Raw genomic sequence first — 13,675 nt, forward strand, 5'->3', positions numbered from 1 at the left:
GCTTTGACAACAGCTAAGGTTTTGCTCAAAGAGTACTTCCCTCGATTTGGAGTTTGCACATTTTTGTGGAGCGATAATGGTCCTCATTTTGTTGGGAAAATTGTGGAGTATGTGCTAAAGGGACTGGGGATCCAGCAGAAGTTTCATGCTGTGTTTCACCCTCAGTCAGCAGGTCTTGTCGAGCGGTACAATGCCACGTTGAAATTGAAGTTGGCTAAGATTGTGGCGTCCACGTCATTGAAGTGGCCGGATGCCCTACCGCTAGCATTACTGTCTCTTAGATCAGTGCCCCACTCTCGAACTGGCCTCACACCGTATGAAGTGGTGTTTGGAAGGCCTATGAACATATGGGGAGTTCCTAAGCCGCGATTGTTACATGATGTGCCTTGTATAATGATGAACGATTATTTGGCACGATTAACAAATGATTTGCTTTCTATTCATCAACAGGTTCAAGAAGCGCTCCCTGACAATTCCATTGGAGAGGCCCATAGTCTCCGTCCTGGAGACTATGTTATGGTGAAGTCGTTTGAGAGGGCGAACAGCTTGGAACCGAGGTGGCGTGGCCCCGAGCAGGTCCTCTCGGCGACTCGAACTGCTGTGCGAGTGACCAACAGAAAGCGGTGGGTGCATTCAACTCACTGCCGTCGCGTCTCTCCGGACCTGGTGAATCCTACTGTGTTGTCCGTCTACAAAGAGATCTTGGACAAAGAAAAGAGCCCAGCTGTGACGTCGGCCGAATCTGAGGGAGCCTTCCCGGACCACACCGTTTCTGGACGACAGCGCTACTATCTGCGGCCAAGATAGGAAGAAGATTTTTTTTTGTGCGAGACTGGTTGGTTACCGCTCTGGGGTTTGTGAAACGGAAGCCGGGAATCTCAAGGGGGGGGGGATCAGTTCTGCCAAGAGTAGCGATACCCGTCTTGACCCCGGAGAAGAAAACAACGGCTACCTCGAAGCTCAGCACCAACGTTTTTATTTTTTGTAGTTGTGTATTTGAGACATTGTGAACTCTTGAACTATGGCGTCTTCTGCATCACGAGACAAGAGAATTCTTGGTGCCATCTTGTTCGTACTGACAATTGTGGTGATAGCAGTGATAGCCTGGGTAGTAGAACTTGTGGTGCCTGTACGAGAACATTTGTTGCCGACTACTCCGGCTCCATCTGAACATTTTCACTTCACCTTACCCTACCATGAAGAACGGCACCGACAGACTTACTTGAACAATAGCTTCATTCAAATTTTGCATCATACTCATAATATGACGAACACTTCTAATTGTTGGGTGTGTGGGATGTTGCCTGGTCATCAGAAGAAAGGGGGCACCCCGCTCATCCCACTCCCGTTTTCCCACAATGGTTCCTGTAATGCCTGGTATACTCTTTTATTCACTCTACGATGGCCAACAAAAGGGGGGGTGCTTTTCCGTTTAAACAAAATATGTTACCATGACCGGGATGGCTATCCACGAGCTGAGGGTACTCGATTCGAATGGGAAGAGTACCGCCCGACAATGCATCTGCACCCCGAATTTACAGCAATCAAAGGAACATTAACATGTCCGGCTCACATGTCATTAATGTTATAGATACTAAGGCTGATCTCTGTATACGTAATAAAGGTACAATCCCGGTTGGAAAAAGTGCATGTAACACCACACTTACATTTGACAGTCCGAATGGCATATCATTTGTGGCATCCCGAAATACATACTTCATTTGCGGTAATAAAGGCTATCATCAGCTCCCTTTAGGATGGCTAGGTACATGCTATATCTCTTTTGTATTGCCCCCTGTATTCATTGCCCCACCAATGTACCACAATGATTACGTGTTATATCACGACTTTGTGTTAAATAGAGTTAGACGTGCTGTGGTCTTGGATGATATCGACCAGACTGATACTGCCTTACAGCAATATGTAGACTTTAATTTGGGATTGTTTTCCTTTGTGGGGGCTGCTTTAAACAGTCGGAAAATACGACGACTGACCCGTGTTGTCAAGGCTGTAGCTAATGACACTGCTATTGCATTAGGAAATATAACGGAAGAACTTCAAATATCCAGAATTGTTATGCTTCAGAACCGAATGGTTCTTGATGTGGTTCTAGCTGATCGAGGGGGGGCATGTAGAATTATCGGAAGTAGCTGCTGCGTTTACGTGCCTGATAACTCGCCATCTGTATATGATGCGATTTCCAAACTCCACAAAATCGCTGCTGAAATACACCCGGACAATGGCACATGGACTCTTTCGGGTGGTTCTGGTCAATGCTTAGTACTTGGGGCTGGAAGCTACTGACAATTTTATGTATTATAGTTGGGATGCTATTCTTTGTATGTTTATGTATACAATGTGGCCCTGCCTTATGTTCTATGTGTTTATCAGCTTGTATTCCATCTAGACGAGCTCTTGCCCAAAAAGAATTGATGCTTCATAAAGAAGTAGCTCAAATAATGTCCATTGATATCGAAGATGAGTATTCCGACTACGTCCACTATGAGGTAGCTTCAGCTAAACGCTAAAAGGGTCGTCTGTCGTAATTTGACAATGGCCGGGTTAGCGCTTAACTTTGCTACACGTTATTTCCCTTAACTTGGCCTTACTCGAAAACGCCATTTTGTATGTTATGGCGGCCATTTTAGGGAATGAGCGGCCTCGTGGTCAGCATGCCCTTTAGTCCTTTGTCCGTGCCGCTGACCACTCGAGTTTGCCCAGCAACAGGCTATTTTTAGTAACGGTCAAGCCTGTACATGCGCAGTTCCAACTGACCAGTCACCCCTCAGGAATGTTCCGCCAAACTGACCAGTGGAGTTGTAACCCCTCCCATGAGTTGGCTGTGCTCCAAAAATGACCATATATGTACATAAACTCTGTAAACCTTGTACCGCCTATCTTTTTATTACCTGTAAAGTGTATAAAAGAAGGACTCACACCAACGTTCGGTGTGATACTTCTCGCATTGCCGAAGGGTGCTGTAGGAATGTACCACCATCCCATGGGGTCTTAATAAACTTGTCTTTTGTACTTTTCAGTTTCCGTGCCAACAGTTCTTTTGGTGTAAGTGGGTATTTCTGCGGAGCATGTAGGCCTTGGGAACCCAATACCACACCACCATTACAGATAGGAACTTTGTCAAACCTAAATGTGTCACTAACGGAGGACTTTTGATCCTATTCTAAGTATTCATTATATAGATCTGTAGGTAGTCAGAAATTCCTGCAGTGGATTACCTTTCTTCAATAGTTTCTGAAAGTCTAGATTTGTGTTAACGTTCTCATGGGTGAAAAGTGACCAATGCAAAGCGCTGCAATGACTAAGTTGCTAAGCAGGTTACAGCCAAAAAACTGTTAATTAAGTCAAGTGTATTGGAATTATCTTCTTGCTGGCCTATACCTGGAGAGATGAAAGTCAAACTAAAGTGGGATTTATATGGCTGCCCATAACTATGTCAATCAATAAGACAATTACAGTTCTGCTGTTGAAATCTAACAAAGATTTCTATCAGTGCATATCAGCCTCCCCATTATGTTTAATTGACATGCACATAATGGTTCCTAAAATTCTTTTAATGAGAAGTTTGCCCCCTGCGCACCACTTACTGGTGAATAACAAATAATCATGATCCGTCACTGGCCAATCACTATTGTTTCATTTATACTGCCTCATATGGCATTAGGAAAAAAACCTGGTTTCTAATGGTGGCGCCTCACCTAGTTCTGCTCTAACGGCACCCAAAGTATCACAACGCCATCAATTTTAGAGAGTCACCGTCCCAGCTATAAATAAAAGAGCCAGAGCCATTCAATTCAAAGTGATTTCAGCTAAAAGGTCTCCCCAAGCTGTCAGGGAACTCTAGATATGAGGAGCTTTTTGATGCTGGCAAGCACAAAGGGCTTTCCGCTGTCCTGTGTGGTTCCCAGACAACTGGCTGGAGTCTAAATTACCCGCTAAATCTGGTATTGGGCATTTCAGGGCATGGCTATTAGACTACTGGCAGGGAGCCACAACTTGACTCATGTTGAAATTGAAGGCAAACTGGTAAATTGATATAATTACCTAATCTCCAAAAATTTATCTGACAAGCACACACAAACAGAGGCACCTAGTGCACAGGTCTGTATATGCAGCACAAGGGCCTTATGCATTTACAGATTGAAAGTGTGAACCTGGCATTCATTCATTTGTGATTTAATTCATCATTTTTGCAAGACCTGAAGGGTAACATATCTAGGATCTGGGCAACAATCAGATGCCATCTCGCTTGCAATTCAGTACAGCAGGTTTGGTTCTATATGGAATTGGTGGGCCTCCATGGCTGTGAACTCCAAGTGTAAATGAAAGATTCTGGGGAAAGATACTCCACATTGCACCACATATACCACTGAGACCAAGCCCAAGACCTTGACATCATAAGGTGCATAGAAGCCCGATGTAGGCCACTAATTCAGTTGTGAATGGAAAGAAAGCTGACCACTATTAGATGGTTTTCATCTCAGACTTATACATACAAGTTTAGAGAGTGCACAACACCAGTGAAACAATGTAGAAGTGATTGCTACAAGTCTTCGACCCTAATCGAACCTGGCTCCATTTTTCACAGGATTTGATAATGTCTTCAGCTGCTAGCACTACAATAAAGTGTGTCTGCTTGTAATGCAGCAACAACTTAAGTTCCCGTGCTTTTCTGCTTGCATGTTCTAGATTGTTCTGTTGAGGCGTCCCTCTATTACAAGGTAGGAGGACTAACCTATGGAGTGAAAATCCAGAATGCCTGGTCACTGTACAAGAAGCAAACCTATCACTCACGGGGAGGAGTGAAGCGCTTGCAGGTGTTGACCGAGATGGTCAATTTCCCAGTCTTCATTTAAAAAAACTGGTCAGTTGGTGCAAATATTCACTTGCAATTTAACATCCAAATTAGTGTCTGAATCAATATGTTGGCCTTACATTTCATTCACGCTTGTAAATTATTTTTCTAAATCTCATCTGCAATGCAACCATTTTTTAAAGATATTACACAGGATATATTAAAATGCAAAAACTTACTTTTGAGGGCACCTGAAAGAATAGTGCAGACTACCTGACTTATTATGGCATGGTGAGGGAGTTTAAGAAAGCAAGAAAAGAAGAGCAGAAACCTAGAAACATACAACTGAGTTTGTACAATAACAATTGTAAACAAAACAACCGATTGAGTGGGTGCATATAAGGCCAAAGGAGATTATATAATCCTAAAATGGGAATTCCAGCAAAAGCACTGAAAAATTCCTGGGTTTTAGTGAAGATCACAAACTACTACAAGCAATCATGGCAGGTATGTAATGCGATGATATGTAAACTTTAGGTAAAATTATGTTATGTTATGTTTTGCTGTTATGCTTTGCTACGTTATGTTTTACAAGACCACATCCATACTTGTAGTTACTTACATTAACCCCTTAGCTGCGGCGGCTATTCCGCCGCAGTGCTAAGGGGGAGGGGAGGCCGCGCGGCGCTCCCGTACTCGTGACGGAACCGCTCCGTCACGAGCCTCGGGTGGGCTGTGCTTGTGACGGAACGGTTCCGTCACGGCCCCGCCTGCTTAATAGAATGCGCCGCGCAGGCGCGGAATCAGCGCGGCGCAGGCCCGGCGAGCGGGCCATAACGGAACTGTTCCGTCACCAGCACAGCCCACCCAAGTCTCGTGACGGAGCGGTTCAGTCACGAGCACGCAACGGGTTAAGTGAATGAATGCAAACAGATAACACTGGACACAAACACCTGAATGGTGCAAACATCGCTAATGCCCTAATCTAAATATTACTGCCCAAATCATGTTTACGAGCAAATAAGCAAAGAACAAATGTTTGTGGTAGGCAAACATGTTTTTTCGAGAAAAAGGGATGCAAAGCAAAAAGTGCAGTACAACATGGCCATCAAGTGAAAAAGGTAAAACACACTAGGTATCAGAGCAGCGTAAACACCTACAACTATGCACTCACGGTGTAACAGCCAGCAGCCCACCAAAGACCTGCCTGCAAAATCACATAAAACCTGAGGACCCGATTCACAAAGGTAAATGAGCTGAAAGTCCAACTTTACGACTGTTGACATTCACCAAGGGCTTTAGGAGTAGTAAATGCTCTTTGTGAATATCAAAAGTCGTAAAAATAAACTTTCGTCTCACTTTACCTTTGTGAATCGCGCCCTGAGATTGCAGTACACATACGCAGCAAAGAGACAGGACTCTGCATACAAAGAAGCCAGATGATGATGATGACTTCCAATAAGAGTATTTGCAAAACACGGAGGCACAGCTACATAGGTTTTCTTGTTCTCTGATGATGTGAAGAGGAGGAATGCATCCAGCAAAAACCGATTCCAACAAATCACTGTGGGGCATATCAGCAACGGCCGGTGATAATTATCGCTAAGCGCGTTTAGCGCAAGGATAATTATCACGGCTATCGCTGGATTTTATCGCTGAGATAGTGCGCTATCAGCGACACATATCTCCAAAGCGATAAAAATCCAAGCGATAGTTGCTAAATGTGCGTGTGATGTGTGTGATTATCGCTGGAATCCAGCGATAATCGCACAGCCATAGGCGATAGCTTGATGATAATGCAGGGCATACTCAGCCATAATATCTACCTTACATTGGATATAATGGCTAAGTCAGATTGAAATCAGGAGTAAGGAAAGTAGCGTTAAGTGCGGTTAGCACTACTTTTCTTAGCGTGCAGATTGTTGATAGGGGAAATGTCGAATAGTGACATTTCCCACGTTATTTCGGTGAGGAACGCCCACTTTGCATATCATTAGAGATGCAAAGCTGGGCGTTCAGGAACCAGGCGCTGAGGCATGGATTCACGTGATAGCGTGACCTTGCTGATCATGCGATAAAATTATCGACGCTTTTTGCCCGAAAATGGACACTAAAGCAGCGATAATTTTATCGCTTCGCCTTGAATATAAGCCTCCAAATAGGTACACTGAGCTGCAATGTCTATAGAGATTTCAACTAACATAAATCTAATCGAATAAAACAACTTAGAACAATAAAACAGAAAATCAGACCAAAACAAACATGTGATTGCATATCTCCAGTGCTAGTTTGTGTACTCAAATACTAGGAAAAGGTGCTCTCCAGAGAGACACAAAGTACTCACATGGCCTTCCACAACCACGGTCAGCAAGAGAATAAGGAAGTTACAGAGGCACTAAGGATGCATGATGTATAAACGCGCACCTTTCCTTGCACACCACAAGAAGTCGAAAAAGTAAAGAGACATTACTATGAAAACTGCACAAACCGGGCCATTAAGAAACAAATGCCCCTGTGTGCGCTTCAAAGGCAAATGCTTCATATACATGACTACTGTGTGAGCTGTTAATGGGCCACTGTAGAGTGGACACCACAGCTCTACCCTCTTGTTTTGAGCTGTCCTTTCCTATGACCTGCACACCCTCTTGTGTGCCCTGTGTAACCTCTGCCTCTCTTAATAACTGTTCTTCCTTAATACTGGAAACCACAATCGCTTTCCATTTGGTCACTTCCCTAAATCTCTGCCACTCTGTCCCTTCTGCACATCTACAAGCGCATCATTCTATACATCGTGACTAGAATAGGAGTTACATAGTTCAGATCTTCATGCGCGTTTTTCTACAGTCCACGCTCTTATGCCATGGAACAGAACCTTACAGCGGTGATACCTTGTTGTTCTATGAAGTGTGCAAAGTAAGGGTTTCATGGATGTTACAAATATATTTGGGGAGATTTTTCAAAAAACTGCCACCAAAACTATAAACTGCCTTCTCAAATATTTGTTTTTTACACACGTTTTACTTACTTTGGTAAATAAATTACTATCCATACCATTCCAGAATTATTTTTGGACTACTTCCAGTCCTTCATCAAAATAGTATAGGGGTCTGACATAGGTCCTGACCTCACTTAATTAGCTTGGATGACCTCTTCCCTTACTCTTTGTATGTTGCTCAATGGTCTGTTCAGTTTGCTTGCACGATTAGCTTCTGGTGTGTTATCCTTCAATTGAAATGATTTCCAGTGCAGTGGATGCATTGATTGGAAATTACTGCAGACAAGTCTTTAAATTACTCCATCTTCACTTCAATATTGTAGCTTGATGTAAAAGTCTAGGAAGATACCTTATGGTTGTACGCAGAGTATGTTTCTCTATCTTCACAAAGTGCAAGGCTTAGTCAAAGATGTGAGATGAAGTTGCGACACTCAGAATTCAAAATAACACAGTCATATCCCCTAATAACCAATTGTTCAGCCAGTCCTCTACTTTCTATAAAGAAAATATAGTATTGCGCATGGAGCTCAATACAAGACGTGAAAATAAGAGAGACAAAGAAAACTACGACCCTGTCTCCCTTCCTAGCCAGAGATCTTGTGTATTAAACACTAAAAAGATATTTAATACTAACTTCAATGTCCAACGCACATCTATTGAGGTGTTCACAACTAATTAGCAAATTCACAGGCAAGGAACCAATTCAGACATTAGAACAACAAACACAATACAGTTCTTTCAGGGTTCATTCAAAGAATCAGTTACAAGTAGCCTCCTGGCCGTCAGTTTAACAGCCAAACTTCAATGTTAAAAGGTTTCCCTTGCTTCCAAGGTTGCCACCAGTCAGTCGCAACCCTTTAAAGGTGAGCTGTATCTCTTGGCATTTGATGATACAGTTCAAAGAGGTCTTACTGTTTTACTTGTTTCTTCATGAAACCTTAGGCGAGGTCCAATGGCCTCTGGACAAAAGCGGTTGGGTGTACCCACACTAAGCACACCAACATGGAGCTAAGAGGGAAATACAGACCTAGGTCGCCCTCCACTCAATAAGTCACAACAACAATAATGACCTAGGTCTAGGACCTTCACTTTCAATTATGTTGAGCTGGGGTATCACACGTCGCAATCAATTACAACAACCTCCCATTTCTTATATATGTATAGGGTAGGGTCTACGCCAGTCAAAAGCCCCCCTTAAAAAAGCCTGGAAAGAATGTCTAGTTCGCCAACGTTGTGGACTCCTGGGACTGTGCACCAGACTTGCCATGTCCCTCTGTTGCTCCAGGTCTTAGTGTGGGTACAACAACAATAATGACCTAGGTCTAGGGCCTTCACTTCCAATTATGTCGAGCTGGGGTATCACACGTCGCAATTGTAATTGATTGCGACGTGTGCGACGTGTGATACCCCAGCTCAACATAATTGAAAGTGAAGGCCCTAGACCTAGGTCATTATTGTTGTTGTACCCACACTAAGACCTGGAGCAACAGAGGGACATGGCAAGTCTGGTGCACAGTCCCAGGAGTCCACAACGTTGGCGAACTAGACATTTTTTCCATGCCCTTTCACTGGATTCATAATGGTTGGTACAGCAGAACTTCACACAACATTAGCAAACAAACCAATAGCCATGGTCAAGTTGTTATAGTGTGCCCAAGAGATCAGATTGCCTTGATAAGATAGAGAAAGACCCTTCCTTGGGCTATGGTTCAAATCCTTATATCTCTGCAACCGAATAAACAATGTTGATGTGAGTAGTCCCTACAGACTAGGTGGTCTCACCTCTAACTACGTCATGGGGGCCAAAAAAGGGAACCTTACAACACAAGCAGGTGGGGGGCAAATTAAAAACGCCAATAGTCTCTGAAGATAAAGACTCTTCCCCAGGGCACTCTTGTAATGAAGACAAATGTGAACTTACTTACTAGATTCTACTCTACTGACTCTCTGAGGGATATAAGAAGGCTACACTTTACCAAAAACCACTGTTATACTAACATCAACTGCACTAATAGATTCACGAATGTGTTAGAAGGACCAACAATCTGTAGGCAGTGTCAATTTACTACCATCTCCCATGTGGAGGTGCCTTTCGTGGATAGGAAAGCCCCCCCCCCCCCCAATACCCTCAAATTAAATAATTTATTGTCCAATGTGAGGTCTCTGGCAAAACACCCTTTGAAAATTTGGGACATGATTGTCTCGCATTCACCAGCATTGTGTTTCCTAACGAAAACCTCGCTGAATTCCACCAACCGCACCACGATAAACCTTGCTATTCTAGGTCATTATAAATTAATCCACCTGGACAGGGAGGGAAAAACGGGTGGTGGTATAGCCATTGCCTTTCAGGAGCACCTGGCTGTGAATTGGATATCAACGATCAATTGATAGCCTAGAATTGGGTATTTTTAAGGGCATATTATCACAGACAGATTGTTGGTATGGAGCTCTAATTTACCGACCCCCCGGAAAAAAATCTAATTTCACCGACCTTCTGGTCGAACAAATTGCTCTGCATGCCCTAGCAACCAGTAAGTTTCTCCTTTTGGGAGATTTTAACTTCCATGGATAAATCACTTCCAACCCAGAGGTTAGCAAACTTCTTTCCGCTCTGGAAGCTATAGGTCTCACTCAAAAAATGGAAGGTCCGACTCATCAAGCCGGACATTTGTTAGACTTAGTGTTCACCAATGATGACCAACTAAGCTGTATCCCCTCTGTCCCTCTTACATGGACGGATCATTCTTTGATCACCTTTTCAATATACCAGCCGTTTGTAAAGAAGGCGGAAAAACCTACCATGAATACACTGACTCTGCGTAGACCATGGCGCAATCTTACTATGGAAGCATTTGACGAGGTCTTCACTCAAGACTCAATTACCAGTCAGGTGGAAGCCACTAATAAGTTAGAGGCTTTCACGGCTGGAGTCCGCCTTTGACAAGATCATTCCAAAAAAACAGAGCCATGCTCATCGGCGACCTCTAAACCCTTGGTATACAGAAGACTTAAACACAGAGAAAGCCAAATGCTGACGTCTAGAAAGAGCTTGGCGGGACAGTAAGGCCCCCCAAAACAGATTGTTATATAGGCAGGCCTTGGCTAGTTACCACCTGAATCTAAAAGCCGCAAAACAAAGTTTTATTATTAAACAAATCGAACAGTCTAGCAATTCCTCAAAGACTCTGATTAGTATAGTCAAAGATTTTACTTCACCCAAAGCCTGTATTCAGTCTCTGAACGAATCTCAGGATTTATGTAATTCCATAGCCACCCATTTTCAGGATAAGATATCCAGCATATACAATCATTTTCCTCAGATAGCTCCCTCAGTTTCTGAAATTTTAGCCAAACTGGTGGAAAAGCGGAAGATTCTAAATTGCTCTCTGGAGAGCTTTAAGTTAGTTATCATTGAGGAGGTCCAAAAAGGCTTAGCCTTGGGAAAATCAGGGTCTCCCAATGATTCATGCCCCCCAAAAATCATGGCTCTCCTAGCCAATAGTTGTGCCCCAGCAATCTGTGATATCTTCAATTGCTCCATAGCTACAGGTATTATTCCATCACCCTGGAAAGAAGCAGTGGTCTGCCCTATTCTTCAGAAACCTACAGCTGACCCCGCAATCCTTAGCAATTATCGGCCCATTTCCCTTTTGCCCTTTTTGGGGAAATTGCTGGAAAATATTATAAACCAACAACTTAGCTCTTATTTTAACTGAATGAAATCCTGGATCCTTCTCAGTCGGGATTCGCCCTGGCTTTAGTACCGAAACCGACGTTTTGGTGGTTACCGACTCATTAAGACAGACTATAGACGCTGGTGGTTCCGCGATACTGATACTTTTAGATCTCTCCGCAGCTTTTGATACCATCTCTCATACTAAGCTAGCGGAGAGACTATCTGATTGCGGTATCAAAGGAATGGCATTAAAATGGCTCCAACATTTTCAGTCAGAAAGAAAGCAAATGGTTACTCCAGGTCCCTATTTCTATGCCAAAATGTCATTGGAGAAAGGGGTACCACAGGGCTCTTGTCTGAGTCCTACTCTTTTTAATATATACATGGCCCCACTGGCCCAGATTGTGGAACAGCTGGGTTTTGAAATCATCTCCTATGCAGATGATACTCAGCTCATGTTCACTATCGGAAACTGTCCAGAGTTAGAAAAAATAGGCTTCGCCAATGGTATGAAGCTGATCTCAGACTGGATGACGGGGAACTATCTCCAATTGAATCCGGAAAAGACGGAGATTATGTTAATGGGGAAAGCTCCGGACATCTGGTCTGATGACTGGTGGCCAGACCAATTGGGCCCTACTCCCTCCCCCAAATTATCCGTAAAGAACCTAGGAATAAAAATGGATCGCTCCTTGTCCATGAAAGACCATATTGAGACCACGACCAGCACATGTTTTTATGGTCGTCGACTACTTCGGAAAATACTTCAGTTCATACCAACCTCCCATCGTAGGACTTTAGTTCACGCAATGGTAACTAGTCGCTTACACTATGGCAATGCCCTGGTGGCAGAAGTGGGTGAGACTCTCCTGGCCAAATTACAGATTGTCCAGAACACGGCTACAAGAATGATTTTGAATTGCCCGGCAGGCTCTTCGTCAACTCCGTTGCTTAGAGAACTGCACTCGCTCAACGTGAAAAAAAGATCCTTTTTTAAAATGTGTTGCTTAACCCACACCGCGCTTAATGACAAAGGCACCCTCTACTTACAAAGAAAACTGATTAAATACTGCCCTAGTAGGAGGCTTAGACTCAATACACAGGGACTGTTACAAGTCCCTTGAATTCGTCTCACTCGGACAGAAGGTAGAGCCTTCTCCTATCTGGCTCCCAGATATTGGAACCAGCTTCCACAGGCTCTTCGAGCCATCCCTAGCTATGGCACGTTTAGGAAACACCTGAAAGATTTCCTATTTTAAATAATTGTCTGGTCCAGCTCCCCCTAGCAGAATCCCAATCTCTACTCAGAGCTGAGATGCCCCAGGGTGATTTGAGCGCTTAATAAGCACCCAACCTAACCTAACCTAACCTAACTTCCTCCTACTGCCCAGTAGGGTGGCCTTGTGGTGAAGCAGACACACAACAGCTTTTCATAGGACACTGTATCTCAAACCTGATCAATCAGTCTAGCTACACCTTGATCTACAGCCAAACAACATTATTTCTCTTTTATAGAAATCCCTATCTCTGAGGTGTCCCCCTATAATCTGTATGGCTCACCTACAAACCTGTGGCCTCCAAAATCATTAAAACAGCTTAATCCATTCGTAACCACCAACTTGACAATCATGTTCAATCTCTCCTTGAGACAAGGAGTGGAGCCAGAGCAACTGAAATAAGCTATGATCAAATCCCTTCCAAAAAAGCCTTAGATGCTTTTGACTATTCCATGATTCTGACCAGGAAGGGGGCCCTAGGATGTAATCAGTTCTCTGCTATCGCAACTGTATGTGCTATTTCACTGGCCCTCTTTTCCCCCAGAAAAAAATTGTGGTTAGTGTCTTCTGCACTCTCCCCACTTCTCTCTGAATTTCCTTGCTTCTTATCAGCAGAAATTATATTAACAACTTGAACTCCACTAGTTTGGCCAGAATTGATGGGCGCCCCTCCAGCCCCTTCAAAAGTAGTACCTAATCTACATATCTACTTGGATTCTGATCTTTAACTTGCACAACATATCTCTAAGGAAGCCAGTGCTTACTTTTGGCAACTAAAACTACTAAAGAAAATCTTTCACTAAAATAGCATTGATTACCACACCTCAGCCATCTTGGCTTAAGTACGATCACACCAAGACTACCCCAACTCTTGCTACCTTGGTCTCCCAGATAAACTGAGATGCTCTGAT

The 13,675-nt window shown here is 43.5% G+C and overlaps 1 protein-coding gene across 2 annotated transcripts in view; it reads right to left on the minus strand.

The window, feature by feature from the left end:
- Positions 1-13,675, minus strand: part of MBOAT1 (membrane bound glycerophospholipid O-acyltransferase 1) — a 491,383-nt gene that overhangs the window by 346,162 nt on the left and 131,546 nt on the right. The gene's annotated exons all lie outside the window — the stretch shown is intronic.

Source organism: Lissotriton vulgaris, chromosome 4_1 (assembly GCF_964263255.1).
Source record: "Lissotriton vulgaris chromosome 4_1, aLisVul1.2, whole genome shotgun sequence".
In the NCBI taxonomy this organism is placed as follows: domain Eukaryota; kingdom Metazoa; phylum Chordata; class Amphibia; order Caudata; family Salamandridae; genus Lissotriton; species Lissotriton vulgaris.